The sequence below is a fragment of the Rhinopithecus bieti genome, unplaced genomic scaffold (assembly GCF_001698545.2).
Source record: "Rhinopithecus bieti isolate Rb0 unplaced genomic scaffold, ASM169854v2 scaffold_21201, whole genome shotgun sequence".
Taxonomy (NCBI): domain Eukaryota; kingdom Metazoa; phylum Chordata; class Mammalia; order Primates; family Cercopithecidae; genus Rhinopithecus; species Rhinopithecus bieti.
Window position 1 is genome coordinate 2,705,311 of NW_016810610.1, and position 18,291 is coordinate 2,723,601.

An 18,291-nucleotide genomic window follows, 5' to 3' on the forward strand; every position below is an offset into this window, starting at 1 on the left:
TCACTGAGCTGAATCACCTGGTCCCCAGTGGACACACTCTTTCCTACCTGTTATTATGCACATTTTCCTGGGAAGGCTGATAGCCTTGGAACTGGAGGTATGTTCTCTACTTGGGGACCATCCACCTTTACTATGTCAACTCTGGCTGACCTAGTAATGTGAGCAGTCAATCTGCCATGTGGAAACATATCAGAGGGAGGGGAAAAAGCAGCAAAGCTCATCCAGAGAGGAGCATGTGGGTCAGGAAACAGTAAGAAAAACTTTCTGGCACTCATATTGGTCATCAGTAGCCCAAGGGGAATAAAGGGCTCCCTGATGCTCAGTGCATCATCAGGAAGATTAATTAACATATGTAAAGGCCACACACAATGTGAAAGGCTCAGTAATGGATCTCCAAAAGCCACAGTCCCTGCTTTCCAGAGGTCACGAAACAAGGAGTGGAAAATATTCCCTAGAAGACAGAGCTGGATGACCTCGGCCATGAAGAACAGTGCAAAGAAACGACTGGGCTTGTCTGGGATTCTCTTCATTCTCAAGTTGAATCTGATCTGACAGATGTGGTGAGTAATTAAACCCTTGTCCATTCATAGTCTGAATGCTTGCACTGCACAGAGAATGGGGCAGGAATAATGAGAGGCACAGCCCCTCTGGGACTATTCAGGAGTGCTCAAATTTGCATGGTCACATGAACCCGAAGGAAGTGGATTATGCTGGCCTGGCCAGGAAGTAGAGACCGCCAAAGATTTCTGATTTGCATAAATCCTGGGGCTGGAAGGCAGAGAGGCTTAAGGGCTCTCAAAAAAGGCCAGATGTAGCTGCCTTCCCTAGAACCCAGCACATCTCTGTAGCTAGATGCCTTCTCACAAAGGCTGTACAGGTAATTGAACTTGTGATGTCATTTGCTCAAAAGTTTCATAAATATGTACTGTTAAGTTCCCCAAAAATGTGATTTTTACAAGTGAAGTTGCTGTACAGTCTCCTAGGGAATGGATTCTTTTAATTAGCTTAGAAAAAAAAGGTGATTCAGTAAAGGGTAATGCATTTTATTATGATTAATGCTGTCAAATAATTTCTAATTGTGTGACAAGGTGCTTAAGTAAAGAATCGTTTGTGGCTTTAAAAAATAGTTAATGCCTCTCAAAAGGATTATTTTCTTTTAAGTTTCAAATGAAGGCTACTAATTAATTAATCCATTTACATAAAATGTCTTGGATCAGCTACCTACAAAGATAAAGGATGAAATCTATCCTCTAATTGGAAAAAGAAAAACTGCTATAAAGTATGCGGAATAAACACATGAAAGTAATCTGCAAAAGGCAAATAGAAGTCATTAATTAAAAACTGACATGTCAAAAATTTCATTTCATTCTATGCAATATTAAAAATATTGGTGACGTCATATACTTAACTGAGTAATCTTCCTAAAATATGCCTTCTCATCTATGCTGTTTTATGCAGTTTTCTTTCTTTTTTTTTTGAGATGGAGTTTCACTCTTGTTGCATAGGCTAGAGTGTAGTGGCATTATCTTGGCTCATTGCAACCTCCACCTCCCAGGTTCAAGCAATTCTCCTGCCTCAGCCTCCTGAGTAGCTGGGATTACAGGCACCTGCCACCATGCCTGGCTAATTTTTTGTACTTTTAGTAGAGACTGTGTTTCACCATGTTGGGCAGGCTGGTCTCGAACTCCTGACCTCAGGTGATCTGCCTACCTCAAGCCTCCCAAAGTCTTGGGATTACAGGCATGAGCCACTGTGCCTGGCCTTATGCAGTTTACTCCTGGGAAGTCATGCACAACTACGTGACGGTTTCAAGAAATTGGACTGAAATCTCCCTTCAGTTTTTCCCAAAATGTAGCTAACTTCATGTTATCTCCCAGATTCATAGACATCAGGCAATCAAGCTTGGTTAAAGCATTCCAACTTTTGCTCCCTTCAGTTCTGAACGAGTGCTATCCTTGATATAAACAGTCATTACAGACCCAGAACGCAACAAAGAAGGCAGATATTTACTAGTGAAAAACTGAAGTTCCTTAATCACTTTAATATATATAATCAAATGGAAATTATATATTACCCAGACTAATTATATATAATTTCTTGGCATCAGGTATAAACTATTCAGACTATATCAAGGAAAAAAATAAAAAGATGCTTCTTTATAGCAGAATTTTATTATAAAATATATCTCACAGCAAATCCCATCTTTTAGTATCTGGTCTTCAGTCTTTGATGATTTCAGTTTGTTTTCCAAGTTTTTTTCCAAGCTGAGGCTGTGCTGCCATTTTGCAATTGGGATTGGTATTTTATGATCACTTACTGGATTTATTATATGGTGGCTGAGTAAACTGCTGACAAGAAAAGTGAAAAGGGAAAGAGAGAAAAGAGGAGAGAGTTAAAAAGCCAAGGAGGTGGAAAAAGAAGAAGAAAGAACAGGAAGGAAAGGGGGTAAGAGGTTAAAAAAAAAAACCCTAAAAGTATACGTTGTAATAAATAGGAAGAAGAAACTCGGGCACCTGTCAAAGGGACTCCATGTGTCAGTGAACTGCAGGAGGTGACACTTAGGCATCCTGGCTCTACACCATCCCTCACTCTAAATGAATGTAAAGGTAGATCTTTATTCTTTCGGACTGACAGGTTCAAGCCACAAGGTGACTATCAATTGGCAGGGACCTCAACTTTACAAAGTTGTGCTGAAAGACAGAATTATCAATAAGCTCCTGAAGACACATTTTCACAAGGAGAAATGGAAAATTCAGGTTCTATCCAAGTCCTTAAGAATGCAGAGGAAGGAGGGTCACACAATGGAGGAAATCTCTGGTTTGCTGGTAGCTGTAACCTCTCCTCCTTAAAAAGCCCATTTTCACCTTTAAAATAACCCAGATTGTTCATGTAGTCTATGAAGGAGCTTAATATGACCTGTACAAAAGGCCAGCATAATTTTCCAGCTGTTTTGCTGAGAAATATGCCCTCTTCTACGGTCAGTGAGATTCAGGTCCACAGAAGTAAAATAACTCAATCCAGGTGTTGCTGCTGGGGAGAGAGGTCCTGATGCTGGGGCCCCTGGATTGGAGGTCGGCATGCCCAGCCTTTGCCTGTGGAACTTTCTGGGGAGTATCAGGTTTGCGACGCATAAAGAGGGCTGGTGGAACTCTCCTGATCACAAGATGTGACCCTCACCAACACCACTGCAACACTGAAGAGGCTCAGGTTCCCTTTTCCCTGTCTTTGTAGATTACACCAACGGCGTCCAGTCCACAATCAGCTGATTTGAAAATGGAGTGCCCACCTGACTGTATTTCAATTGCTTCATATCCCCATCAATAACAATGGAGCAGCCCATAGGAGGTGCTGACCCTTCACTGCTTGTGCCTCGTAAGAGATCTCTTGGAAATGCTCATCAATTTGCGTGTGTTTTTCTGGTTACTTCTGTTGTATATTTCGAATGTGGTCTATTTCATAATGAGAAAGTCTTCCTAAGAGTCTACACAGAGCTATAACTTCTTAACCTCACAGAATCTAACTTTTCTTAACTGTAAAATTGAGACGGTTCCTATTTGTGGGGATTGTTGATAATTAAAAGTAAGCATGTTGCTTAGCACAAAAAAGGCACACAAGAAGTGGTAAACATCAGTTACTACCACAGAAAAAGAAGTGCAAAAAGTCGTTTAGGGCTATGAAAACATCTTCATTTTCATATTTTCTTCCCAGAGGTTTAAAATGTTCAGGTCTGTTTGCATTCTTTTTGGTCTCTGCTGCTATCAACACATTATTTAAAGAGTGTTAGAAAAGTTAATCCAAGAGAAACATACACTTTTTGTCACTGGCCTCTTTAAGTGACACTTTTTCATTAATTATTACCTTTCAGTGACAGTGCTGTGGCCAATTTCCATTCCCTGTTGGCTTGTGTGAGTTCTAGGGTAAAAGTGCTTTGGAACCTTTTAGTCAAGGAGCAAAGCAGCCCATTTTTTAAAACTTTTAAGAAAAAAAATCAAAACCAACCTAACCAAAACCCCTAAAAGGCATCATGGTTGTTAAGGCTGAGAAGTTAGACCTGGTTCTGAGACCAGCTCGGCCACGTATGGAGGGCATGATCTGAGTCAGTTGTTTCCTTACTTATAAAACGGAATAATAAAAACATTGATCTCTTAGGCCTATTGTGCAGATTTAAAAAAAATCTACTGACATAAAATGCATAGCCCCATGCGTGGTATATATAATGGTTACCATAATCATGTTACTATCAATAACCATAAAACTCCATATAGGAGTCAGGGCACTGCTGCAGTGAACGTCTGTTATTAGATATTGTCTGAGAACACTAGGGGTAGCCTGAGCCCCTAATTACCCCCAAGTATGATTCTATTTTTTTTCTTCCATTTCAGGAAATTCGTTTGTACTTGAAAATAGTCATTAAGCTGAGCCCTTTGTGATGCATGTGTTTAAAAAATGTGGCGGTGACACCTGGGTTATCAGTCTCTTTATTTGCAAAGACAAAGGTCACATCAGACTTTAGCTATTGTGTATTTCTGGGCCCACATACTGTGGACAAGCTCCTTTATCCCTTCAGTGTCCCATGCATGGTAAGCAGGACAACTGTTTCCTTTTTATTAGATAGGGCAAACGGCCTGTGTTGTCCAAAAGGGATGTTAAAAAGCAAAGTTATTTCCACAAATTTTATAGCTCACTTAGTTGTTGATAAACATAAACCAGGTGTCACTCTTGCAACACATACCCAGACACCCTCTACTGCTGATTTCACCACCTGTGTGACATATTCGCAATTTTTCTTCTTTTACTTTTAGCAGATAACGTTTCTGAATCCACTCATTTGCGGCGGGGGGAGGCACGGAAAAGAAAAGAAAGAAGGAAAGAAGGAAATCTGTCTCTTTATGTAGGGACTGGTTCCACAGAACCTGAGAAACTGTCCTGAGGTAAAATCCCTTTCTCTGGTGAGTGAGACAGCTGGTGACTTTGGGTTCAGACTATCCCCCCAGCAGCCTGCTGTGTCACAGATGTGCTACTAGGGGTGTGGAATGGACCCTACTGGGTATGGGGGTGGTGCAGAGGGGCTGTGAGGTTGGGATTAAACCCTTCTTAGGTTGGTCGGTCCTCAGGCTGCCTGGTGACTTTTCACAAGCCCAGTTTTTAAAGGCAAGATTTTCAAAGAACAGATTTTACTAATTCTGGACCCTCAGGGAAGACAGAAAGGGATGACATAAAGGGGTGAGAGAAGGGAAAAACTAGGCAGAGAATGCATGACCATATCTCGTTTGCCTTTCATTTATAATAAACTCTTATTCTGTCGATTAAGTAAATTATATTCTTCCCACTGTGACTCTCATTATACTTGAGATCACTCTAATTTTTCTGCCCTGTAAATGGATCACATTTGTTACTGACTTGTTAATTCATACAACATGTACACTGAAATACAAACTATCCCGAAAGCCTCACAGCTTCCACAGTGAGGACCAGCTCTTTAAGATTACTCTATTTCACGTGCTATGAGAATATTCAGTGAAGTTAATAACTGCTTATAATTTATTTCCTATCATTTTTTTTCCATGTAAGTAGCTTCAACTTTCTAGGAATTATCAAAAAAAAATTTTTTTCCCTGTAGGGTATCATTAGGGAGAAAATGTGGTTTCTCCTTTTGGGCAACAGTTTTGCTCTGCTCACCGTTCAGCAAAGATTCACTGAATATCAACGCTATGCCTTGTTCTAGGTATACTTTGTAGAAGTATAGAGTGGAGAAAGACAGGCTAAAACAACAAGGTAGTAGGGTGAGCAAAGGTACTCTGGCTTTCACTCTTGTTGCTTCTTAGACTATCTGAAATGAAGGGCCAGTTTGGGTTTTGGTGTTTAATTTCAAACCTGTCAACAACTGATGGGGAACCTTTTTGCATGACTGCTGTGCAGCCCCCACTGCGTGCAACTCAGCATGTGAACTCATCAGCACCCAAAATGCTTTGTGCCCTGTTCAATGAGACAAGTCCAAGGACTATATGCTTGCATGTTGTGACAACATCAAATTGCTATAAATTTTTTTAGATGCCTGTTCTCAGTTTCTACACTTATGACGTCATGGACTGACAACAAATGGTTTATAGACTGGCACCAGGAGTACCTCTACACCAAAGAATAATGTTGAGTGGAGTGATTTGAAACTGGCCCCCTGGTATCAGCTATATGCCTTCTTGTCCAGACTCACCTCCAAACTGGGCAGCCTCCAACAAGCCAGAGCACATCAGGATCTAGTTTACGAAAACAAATTAAACTCCAAGATACCCTGAGCTCCTTGAAGCCCATGAAATTGTCTGTAAAATTTTGTGTGTATGTACATTTTTCCAGAGAGAAGTTCTATGGTTTTCATCAAATGTACAAATAGGTATGTGGCCTCAAAATGGTTACGATAAACTAACTCCGTAACACTTTTTCATTACCTGGCAACCCTAGTTAAGCATTTCAACATGCAACTGCCCACGCTTCCTAGGAAACACACACACCTGAGGGGACTGTTGGTTTCATGAAGCCTCCCTGGGTGTGGGGCTGGGGCTGCCTGTTTCCATGGTGTTTCAAAGCACAGTTGTTCTGGGTTAAGAACAAGACTAAATTTGTCTACTGAAGGCTTGGACAGCAACAGGAGGTTGACTCCCTTCAAGAAATAAAAACATAAAAATAGTAAGAAAGGGTACCATTATTCTTCAGCATTATAGAGGTGTTCCCCACTCTGGTGTCTTAGAAGCCCAGAGATGTGTTGGGGTATCTGATTTAGAAGGAGAGGATGAAAGCGTTGAGAGAAGCAGCAGGATCTGGTTGGAGAGGGAGGTGGAATCACAAGGAGCACTGGCCATTACAAGACTGTGGTGGGAGGGAGTATCCAGGTGGAACCAGATGCCTACAGAGAGCAGGAACGATGAGATACCAAGCAAGACTGCGTTACCACTCCAACATAAACATAAACCATTTCAGGGGCAGTCTACCCTTGGTGACCAGACCGAAGTCTTTATATACTGTTTACTAAGGAGAGGAATCAGGATTCCTTGTAAAAATAGTTGCTTCCAGGTTTGGGCCAGGAACCCATGGCATCTTATCCTGACAGAAAAGACTAGTGGAATCACGTTAAAAGGCAAAAGAGGCAACTTGAAGGGGATCTCACTGATCAAAGAGTAATGGACTGACACCTAACACCTATAAAATAGATAAAAGCCCACGGGTTTATAATGATGCTCAAAACAAACAAACAAGCGCCACTGATCACTTTTGGAGATTGCTGGTGCCATTCAAAAATCTGAAAACTATTTAATAAACAGAGGCATTTATGCTGCTTTCTTATATGAACCGTATTTCAGAGTAACTGAATAGTTGATGATAGTAAGTTCTTCTATACGATAGAATAATAGCTAGTAGCCGGGTGAGGTGGCTCAAGCCTGTAATCCCAGCACTTTGGGAGGCCGAGACGGGCAGATCACGAGGTCAGGAGATCGAGACCATCCTGGCTAACACGGTGAAACCCTGTCTCTACTAAAATACAAAAAAACTAGCCGGGAGAGGTGGCGGGCGCCTGTAGTCCCAGCTACTTGGGAGGCTGAGCCAGGAGAATGGCATAAACCCGGGAGGCGGAGCTTGCAGTGAGCTGAGATCCGGCCACTGCACTCCAGCCCGGGTGACAGAGCAAGACTCCGTCTCAAAAAAAAAAGAAAGAACAATAGCTAGTAAATGCAAACTGAATGACAGAAGTGAACATTACCATGTTGTAATCCCTAATGAATGCTGGCAGTGATCATCAATGGTTGCTAAAACTATTATTTTAACCGGTTGATAGAGAACTTCATAATGGATAAAAGGCTGACCACACCTAAACCCACTGATCAATCTTGAACTCAATAAATGTAATGCAAACAGATGTTATGTGCCTCCTGATGTGATACAGCTGAATTTGCATCTTATTAAGTCATTTGATCTAACTATTAATTTACAGGAAGTACAGAGGAAAGAGAAATATGTTAAATGGCACCATGGAGATGCAATAGTTCAAATACATAACATGAAAATTTTTACAGGACAATAATCTATAGGACAAAAATTTTTACAGGACAATTTCTTCAACAAATAAATGTAATAAAAACAGCAGGAGGATCTGTAATAGATTAAAGAACGTTTAAAGACAGATCAACCAAATGCAACAGATATACTTTGTTTTCAGCCTGATTTAAACCATCCAACTATTTGTGAAAGCTTTGGAAACAATTAGGAAATACTGAACCCAGACAGGTTACACAATCATTATTAAATAGTGATTACATTTTTAAAAAGTTATGCTGTATGTGCTAGAGATACATACTGACATATTTACAGGTAAAATCAGATATCTGGGATTTGCTTTAAAATACTCTAACAAAAGAAAAAGAGGAGAGAAGGATAAAACAAGAAGGGTGACATGTTGGTGGCTGTTGAAGGTGGCTATTGGAGACATGTGGGTTCATGACACTATTTTGTCTCTGTGTGTGAATTTCTGTAAAAAGGGTTTCATTTATTTATTTTTTTTTCCAAAAAATGGGGGTATGGGGGAAGGAAATCTCACAGAATATAAAGCAAGCAAGACAGGCAAGCTAATGAAAACACAACCCTTATCTATAGAGTCTTTGAGTTCATGTCCAAACTTGCCCCAGCTCTGGGGTCTGAGGGAGGGCGAACACAGATCACGTGAGGGGATGCAATCTCACTGTCCTCTTAGTGCAGGGTTACTAGGTGCATGGGAAATTCACGGGAAAAGAGCAATTTGTGCTGAGTTCGTAATCCCCAAGAGAGGTCGGGGCAGCTTTCTGATTGGTTGGAGGGGACAGAGCCTTCCAGGATCTACCCTGGAAGAGGCAAGCAAAAGGATCCCAGCCATAGTTCAGTGTCCTCTTTAACTTCCTTCCCAGGGCAAATCCAAAACAAGTACCGATAGTACCATGCCATCTGGAATTCTATAATGCACAGCTGGCAATATGCCACGGTAAGCAACCCTCTGAACTATAGATGACTGGCATAGTTCAAGGCCACACACATCTTTTCTTCAGCTCCCTGTCTATCCTCTTATATGTTATTAATGCATGTAATAAATTTGGCCTTGGACAGGGCTTGGTTAAAGGCAATAACACCATACTTGATACAGAAATGACCTATTGGGACCTGTAATATCTCCGTGCCAGCTTTTTTCAATTAAATGACCACAACTAGCAAACAACTATTAACATGGGGACTGTGTGGGATACAAAGATATGCAGTGTCTGCAATGGTGAACCACTAAATGCCTGTAGGAGAAAAAGGGAAAAAAGTTTCTCATATAAGTTCTTGAGACAAAGATGTTATTCAGCTTTACAATCCTTTGAGCTCCTGCTAGGAATATTCCACCAGTTTCCACAATCGCACTTAGAGGCTATCTTGATAGAATCTGTGTGCTAGAAAACCTGTAATATGCACATAATGTCTGCGCCTGCCCTGAATCCCAGAGAATGGAGGACTATTGCTACTGTACTCTCAGTGACTAGAGCAACTTCAAATTATTCCTTCATCAACTGAAAACTAAATAGAAACTATGCTTAATTGTGTTCTTTGATTTTTCTCTGAGGCTATCCCACATATTCAAATTATATTTACTTTTTACACAATTAGGACACTGGCATTTGGAGCCCTTGCCTCCTGCTTAACAGTAACCATCCCTTCCGAACCACAGATTTGATCAGCAGGGTGGGCCATCCGAAATTGAGATTGTCCTGAAGATTCAGGAGGTCAGCCTGCCGCATGCAGTACATGCCTTTCCCAGTTACTAAACAGAAACCCAGCCTGAGCCTTCAGTCTGGGCCCTCACCTTGCAGAGCTGTGGCCTGATCTTAATGTAGAATCAAGTGTTGGATGGAACCACAGGTTACCGGGTTCAAGCCTGAGCTTCTTGCAAAAAGTCCGATGCAAAACATTCCACTTCATTGGGAAGTTCTAGAACTGAGGAAGTATGTTGCTAATGTTGCTAAGACTTCTTAGTTTTCAAGTAAAGGTATAGTCCTGTACAGGGAAGAGCACTTTTTCAATAGGTTCCTAGCTTCTAACACCTAGCAGGATACCACTGCTACCAACAACAAAACAATAATGGTGATGAGGAGGACGATGATGATGGTGGTAATTATAATATCATGATATGTAGAGTTTTAATTTTCTTTTGGGTGTCTTTATTAACTTTAGCCTTTACTTTGTAACTACTATTATTATCTCGATTTGCAAATAAAGAACTTGAGGCACAGAGTGATGAAAATAACCTTCCTGACATCACAAAGTTGGTAAGTGGACAAAGCCAGGCTGTCTGGCTCAAGAGCAGCAGTGTGAACCACTGTGAGACACTGCCCCTTATTGTACTAAAGAGCACTGCTTTGAATTGATAATAGGAATGCTAGACAAGAAGCTGAATTACAAAAGCAAATGTCCAGATTTTGCCTGGATTCATGCTCAGACTAGACTGATTAGACGAGCTCTTCTTAACTCTGGTTTCACGTAAGCATCACCGGGACAGCTGTTAAGATACTGGGAACCCACTGGTATCTGGGAACTAGAGAATATGATTAATTTGTTCTGTGGTGGGGCCTGGGCATCTGATTTTTAAAAAGCTCCCCAGGTGATTCTCATGAGCAACAAGGGCTGAGAGAGACTGGGCTCTGAAACACTTTACAAAACTAAAAAACAAATTTGGAATTGCTGCTTCTTTTCTCTTTCTCTTGGATAGTCACAAAGAACAACAGCACATTGCAGGCTCATATCAAATCTTTTTAAAATTTTTTTTATTTTTTATTATTATACTTTAAGTTCTAGGGTACATGTGCACAACGTGCAGGTTTGTTACATATGTATACATGTGCCATGTTGGTTTGCTGCACCCATTAACTCCTCATTTACATTAGGTATTTCTCCTAATGCTATCCCTCCCCCCGCCCCAACCCCAAGACAGGCCCCGGTGTGTGATGTTCCCCACCCTGTGTCCAAGTGTTCTCATTGTTCAATTCCCACCTATGAGTGAGAACATGTGGTGTTTGGTTTTCTGTCCTTGTGATAGTCAAATCTTATCTGAATATAGATCCCTTGTTGTGTACAGCATCTGTTAACATAGATGGGAACAGCTGTTCTAACCTTTTACAAACCAGTAATCCAGGTTGATAAATTTGGTTACTTTCTTTTAAAGAGAAAACTCTGTACCCTTAACTTTGCAGGATAAGAGTACACCAGAGCTAAACGCTAAACTCTCTTTCCTCAATAAGGATACAGAGGACCCCTTAAACCAGCTTACTCTCTAAGAACAAAGATCCACAATGTCATGTTGAAAGGGCTCTTAGGTGCCATCTAACATCTCTCAGCACCACAAACACACTCCCCACCTCCCCCAATGCAGAAATGCCTTCTGCAAGATCCTTCCAGATGGTCAGTCAGCCCTAGCTTGAACAGTTCAATGATAAGAGACCTCACGCCTTCATAAGACAACACATTTCATTGTTGGACAGATCAATTCTTCTTTATATGGGTTCAAAATTAGCCTCCCTATAACTTCTACTTGTTCATAGCTCTGTTGTTGTCTGAAATAATGGTATAAAGTCTCCTCTTCTTTCAAATGAGTGCCCAACAGCACATCATTATGGCAGAGGATGGTACACTGGAGGGAATACACAAGACTACACAGGAGCCAAGAGACTTGTTTTGAGAAGCAGCTCTGCCTCAGACTTTAGAATTGTAGTGACTAAAGCCCTTCAGGCCTTCGTTTCATCATGAGTATTAAAAGTACATAAAAACAAAGACAATGAAAAGCTTGCCAAATTGTGAGCATCAAATTAAAAGTGTAAGTCAAATGCTTTGTAACTGAAAAGTACCCTGTGAATGTAAGTTGTTCTGTTATTGGTCCCTTATGGTAAAATATTCTTACATTTCAACAATTCTTCTGTCCACAGAACCATATATTCTACTTCTGAAGTTGGTATAGTAGCGTTGCTAAATAACTGTTAATTATGGCAATGGCAAGTGAGTGCTCCTTGATGCCACCTATCGGTTATTTGCTTCAGTGACAGTGAGAAGTTGGAAGATGGCACAGGAAGCAATACGCTGATGCTGTCTTTCATTCATCAGACAGATCAGAAGAAACAGAGAACAGCAGATTCGGAATCAGAAAATCTGCCACTCACTATGTAGGTGCCATTGAAAAAGTGAGCTAACCTCAGTTTCCCCACACATAAAAGGAGAAAATAAAAGTATCAATCTTACATATGTTTCTATGAGGATAATATAAAATAATATGTGTTAAATACTCAACAATAAATGTCACTGAGTAAATTGCAGGGCATTTTCACCATTTTTTTAATCAGTTGAGAACCTAGTGGCGAAGTGCTATATTCTCTCTAAAATAAACACAAAATTTCAGATACCTGTAGTTCACCTGGAGACAATTCCAACTCTATCATTAATTCTCCATGTGACCCACATATTTCACCTCTTAGGCCCTTGCTTTCCTAATTGGTAAAATGAGTTAATTAGACAAGCTGATCTTTCTATGTATGCTTCCGGGATCACTAATATCCGTATCGCTAGCCAAATGGAAAACAAAGTTTTAGAAGCAAATTGCTTCCTGAGAATAATTCAGTTATTGCATAATCTAAAGTACTACCATGGTAAAAAGTACATCTTCGATTTATAAATTTGTTTGAAAATCCCTCCCTTTAGGAAGATATATTTGTTTCTAACAGTTCTGCTAACCACATGCCTGAGGTGAGGCAAAAGAAGTTTTAAAAACTCAATAGAATCAGACATTTCTCCAAAGAAGAAATACAAATGGCCAATAAGCACATGAAAAAATGTTCAACATCTAGGCATTAGGGAAATACAAATCAAAGCCACCATGAGATAGTTCCTCACTTCCGCTTGAAAAACTGTAATAAATAAGACAGACAAAAGCAAGTGCTGGTGAAGATGTGAAGAAACTGGAACACTTATTCATTGCTGGTGGGACTGGGAAACAGTGCAGCCACTTTAGAAAACAGTTCGGCAGTTTTTCAAAAGCTATGCAGAGTTATCACATGACCCAACAATTCTACTCCTAAGTAGGCAGCAAGGAGAAATGAAAATGTATGTTCACACAAAAACTTGTACATAAATGTCCATGACAGCATTGTTCACAGTATTCAAAAAGTAGAAACAACCCATATGCTCATCAATTGATAAGCAGACAAATAAAATTTATGTATCCATACAATGGAATATTATTTGTCAATAAGAAGATTTGAAACATTACACTAAGTGAAAGAAGCCAGACACAAAATACCACATATAGTATGATTCCATTTATATGAAATACCTAAATAGGCAAATCTATAGAGACAGAAAGTATACTAGTGGTTGTCAGGGGCTGGCAGGAAAGGGGGAGTGACTATTAATCGAAACCAGATTTCTTTTTGGGGTGATAAAAATGTTTTACAATTGGGCTGGGTGCAGTGGCTCACGCCTGTAATCCCAGTGCTCTGGGAGGCTGAGGCGGGCAGATCACCTGAGGTCGGGAGTTTGAGACCAGCCTGAACAACATGGAGAAATCCCATCTCTACTAAAAATACAAAATTAGCAGGGCGTGGTGGCGCATGCCTGTGATCCCAGCTACGCAGGAAGCTGAGGCAGGAGAATCGCTTGAATCTGGGAGGCGGAGGTTGCTGTGAGCGGAGATAGCGCCATTGCACTCCAGCCTGGGCAACAAGAGCAAAACTCTGCCTCTAAAAAAAAAAAAAGGTTCTACAATTGATTGTGGTAATGGTTGCACAATGTAGTGAATATACTAAGAGCTACTGAATTGTACACTTTAAATGGGTGCATTATATAACATATAAATTATATCTCAATAAAGCTGTTAAAAAACAATAGAAGCACGTAATCGATAAGGATCAAGAATCAATTCCATTTAATCAAAGTGCAAGGAACATGTATGTTTGTATAATAGCATTTCATGCAGATAATTGCTTTGTACATTCAACTGCTTTAAACTCATTTTGCATTTGGATCATTTTCAAGGAGGAGATGAAATTTAAGGAAGTAAAGTTGAATAAACAAGGCTATTGCAGCTCACAAAATATATTTCTTTTATTTTACTACCGAAGATCGACTCAGTGGTGTAAAATGCCATTTAAAAAAAGAATGACAAAGTTTGAATGAGAAAATGTGTTTCATCGTGAAAGATAAAAGTCTTTCCTTCTCTACAGTGAATACAGGTAATTTCAGAAGCAGCAGCTCCTAATTATTCACTGTTGAAAAGCTAAAAAAAGGTTCATATTGAAAACAGTGACCTCCAGTTTGCTCTGTGAATGAAAGCAGACACAAATTCTCATTTTCCTAGAATTCTGGTTGATAACTGAGTTGGGAAAAGCACGCATTTCTTCATTACAGTGCAGTCGACTGTTCATTTAAATAACAATAACCTGCATAAAAGTCACAAAAGCATTATCTAGCAATTTTACTGTGTTGAAATACATTATTAGTATTAACAATGCCAAATAGAGTAAATAAATGACTGTCTTCTTATTTTCAGCATTATTCCTGATTACTTAGCTTTATGAAAGGGTAGCATTATTATTACTGGTGCATTCAACACCTTGGTCAACACTATTTGCTTGGATAACTCTTGAACGGGAAGGGATTTCAGAATAGAGCTATATTCTTTTCTAGATTGTCCAAGGGGGAAAACAATCTTCCAATTCAGTGCTTATATATCATATATTTTTGATAACAAATGTTTGAAGAACTCAACTTCTGTTTTCTACATATGTGCAAAACAAGAATTAAAGTCCTCGTTAAAGATAGCACACTTGAAATAGTGCTTACTAAAAAATGTAAAATTTACACAAATTGTTGAAATCAGAAGATTTCTTACCATGAACATGGTAATGCTTCAGTTTTTAAAGTTCCTTGAGCCCAAAGTCTGGGCCTTTTAGTTTCTCTTTTTTCACTCTCTAGAACATTCAGTACTCCACTAAGTGCCACTCACCAAATTGTTATGAGAGTACCATCAATCTCCCAGGTGCAGAGTAAATAGAGATTTGAAATCATTCACTCCTGAGTCTCTAGTTTGCTGGGGTTAGTTTCAAAGGGGCCTCTCCATGAAAGATCTGAGCGATATTTGGCTTTAACAATGGATGGAAGTGCAGCTTCCTAGAAGATGGGGCAACAGGATACATCCTTATCAAATGTCGTCATCTTGATGGGGACAGTACACACTTGAGTGACTGACCCTCATTTAGACAACGGGAGTTTCGTGGTTTGTGTGTGTGCACTGAGCCTTGGATTTTGCTGTGGGAAGGGACCAAGGAAGGTTGTGGGCGACACCATAATGAGTAAATTAATTTTTATGTAACTTAAAGGATTACGTGAGCGGATGAAAATGTTCTTCCGGGATGTGGCAGATTGTATTTTCCAAAACTGGTTGCAACAATATTTCCTGCCCCACTGGTCTTCCTCAACCTGCCACCCCTGCATCAGAGAGTGGGGTATGTGTCCTATCCCATCCCCTTAAACCTTGGCAAGCCCTTGCGGCTGTCTTGCTGACTAGAATGCAGCACAGAATGTGGCACTGTGTGACTTCTTAGACTGGGTTAGAAAAGGCCACACAGCTTCTGCCTCTCACTTTTGTAGCTCTCACCTTAGGTGCCCTGGGCTGCCAAGAATGAGGCTGCCATGCCGTAAGATTGCCCTCACCAGCATATGCAGGGAGATCACATGGAAGGGCCTTTTGACTAATGACGACAGAAAGAGGGAGGTGCCCAGCCAGTCCCCAGCTACTCCAGGCTCCTGTCCCACTACATGGTTCCAGCTCTGATCTCTGTCTAAAGAAACCTCACGAGAGACCCTGAGCCAGAATACCCAGCCAAGTGACCCCCAATTTTCCTAACCCGCCAAAATCCTGAGAGATTGCTGCTGAAGCCACTGCATTTCTGGGGTGATTTGCAACTCAGCAACAGATAACCAGCAGAAGAGAAAAAGAGAACTGAATGGAGAGTCATATCATAAACAATAGAAAGGGCATATCACATTTGGAGCCAAGCCTTTTAGGCCATGACCTCTGGACATGTAAATAAATGTAATGGGCAAAGACGCCTTGTAAATCAACATGTAAGCTTCCAATTTGTCATGACTCAGAGCTTCCAACTTTCAGCACTGAGCCAATGTCCCTTCGGTGGAATCTCTAGGTTTTCCATACAGAGGAGCTTAGGGCAGCAGAGGTGCAAGGGCACTTGTTATGAAGCTGCATTTATGTAACAAGCACAGTCCCCTTACTCCAACTATATGTCTGCTTGGGGTGGCCCTGGCAGCATTTATGGCAAGGGGCTCTTGGGGTGATGGGGAACCTATAGCCCCTCTGAGGTACCCACTGGCTCAAACCCTGGTTCCTGCCTTGTCTTTTTTTTCTCAAGTAAAACGTAACAGTTTGCACGGGTTGGGAATCCCTTATCCAACATGCTTGGGACCAGAAGTGTTTTGAGTTCTTAATTTTTTTGGATTTGGGAATATATGCAAAATAACATGCCAGCTGAATATCTCTAATCCAAAAATCAGAAATCCAAAGAGCTCCAGTGAGTAGTCCTTTTGAGCATCATATTGGGGCTCAAAAACTTGGATTTTGGGGCATTGTGAATTTTGGATTTCCAGATTAGGGATGCTCAATCTGTAGCTCCTGGGCACAACATATTGTTTTAATGCCTCCATGTCCCTGTTCTCTCTTCATTGGCTAACACACACTTATTCTTTAAAGCTCAGGCCAGGTATCACCAATTCCAGGAACTCCAACTTGGCTAAGAACTCCTTGTGTACACATATGGATATGTTATATTCAAATTTATAACAAAATTTGTTTAGGTATGTTTTCTCACTAGAGTATATATGTTGGGAGAGAGACGTGGATTATTTATATTTTATCTTCACTACCTAAGGCCTGCCATGTCTCAACAGCATGTGTTCCATAAATGTTTGTAGAATAGAAATGAACATGCCAAGACATGTTGGCTTCAAAGGATGAATTGGCGACAGTGTCTCCATGCGTTTCAAATATTCCTTGCTCTTCCCTGATCTCAACCAGAAATCTGTCTCTGTCCTGGAAACTCCCAGGAGAACACTTCGTCAGAATTTTTTTCATGGCCCTTTCCCCTCACCTTGGATCCTCATCCTTTATGCCTGCTACCTAAGATCCATCCCTTCTGTGTTGGACCATACTTACTTTTGTTCCCACTAGATACCCTTCTACAGGGTCCGCTCCCAGCTGGCAGGTCCTTGGGCTGATTCACATCCCGAGTGCCAAGAACAGTACTACATATGCTCAGAGTGGGTTTGGTAAAGCAGCATGTCTTCCCAGTCTCAACACACTGACAAAGTAGTTACTGACTCCAAAATCTCTTCCCTGGGGTTAGCAACTGTGCCTACAACGAGTCTGCAAATACACCAGTCTTAGATATGTTCAACAGGTGATATCAAGATGAACTCAAATGATTTCAGGATAACCTGCCGAAGTCCTCAGAAGCTGACTGCGCCCTTGAAGTAGGTCATCCCCAGGAGCAGTTGCTTTTCATCCACCCAGCAGGAGTGTGTCATCAAATAAATATCATAAAATGTCTTCCAGCCAGGAACAACTATCTGGCAGGGAAAAGGAAGTACACAGGCTCACTGACTACAGCTCTTGATGAAAACCATGAGATGTCTTTTTTTTTTTTTTAACATATGAAAACAGTATTTTTATGAATAAGGTTTCCACCTCCACCGTTTACGGTCCTCCCAGTTCATCCAGCCATCTTATCCCCCACTAAGAAGCTTCCAGAATAAACTAGTCTCAATTTCATAACTTCATCTACTAAGGTTTTAACAAAGAGGACTCCACAAACCTGGCAAAATAAAGACAATTTTTTTCCACAACACTCTGTGATTTTAAAAACAATCATCATAATTGGTAGGTCAATATGGTTTACTACTTGGGATTCTCTCTCTCCTCCCACTCCTTTTCAGTGTTTAGATTACTCTTTTAGGTGCTATCTTCCCTCTTTTTGCTGGAAGATTCAGAAGGTATTAAAATTCAGTAATAAGTGGTTTTTCATTTCTTTTTTTGTAAGATTAAGGAGAACTGAATGATAATGGTGCAATTTGTTCTTGAACATTCTCAAGCCTACCCCATCACTGCCCACCAAATTACCAGGTATGATTGAACCCAAATATTTAAAAAAAAATGGCTATAAGAAACATAAGCCTGTGGTTTAACCC

At 40.5% G+C, this 18,291-nt stretch overlaps 1 protein-coding gene across 6 annotated transcripts in view; it reads right to left on the minus strand.

Moving 5' to 3' along the window:
• The window catches only part of VTI1A (vesicle transport through interaction with t-SNAREs 1A), a 373,026-nt gene that overhangs the window by 86,554 nt on the left and 268,181 nt on the right, over nucleotides 1-18,291 (minus strand). For 2 of the 6 annotated variants that reach the window (XR_001889282.1, XR_001889280.1), the window contains one exon: nucleotides 16,537-17,673. The exons of the other annotated variants lie outside the window; for them this stretch is intronic. The gene's annotated coding sequence lies outside the window, so the exon portion shown is untranslated. Of the gene's footprint in view, nucleotides 1-16,536; nucleotides 17,674-18,291 lie in introns of those variants that run through there. 6 annotated transcript variants of the gene reach the window in all.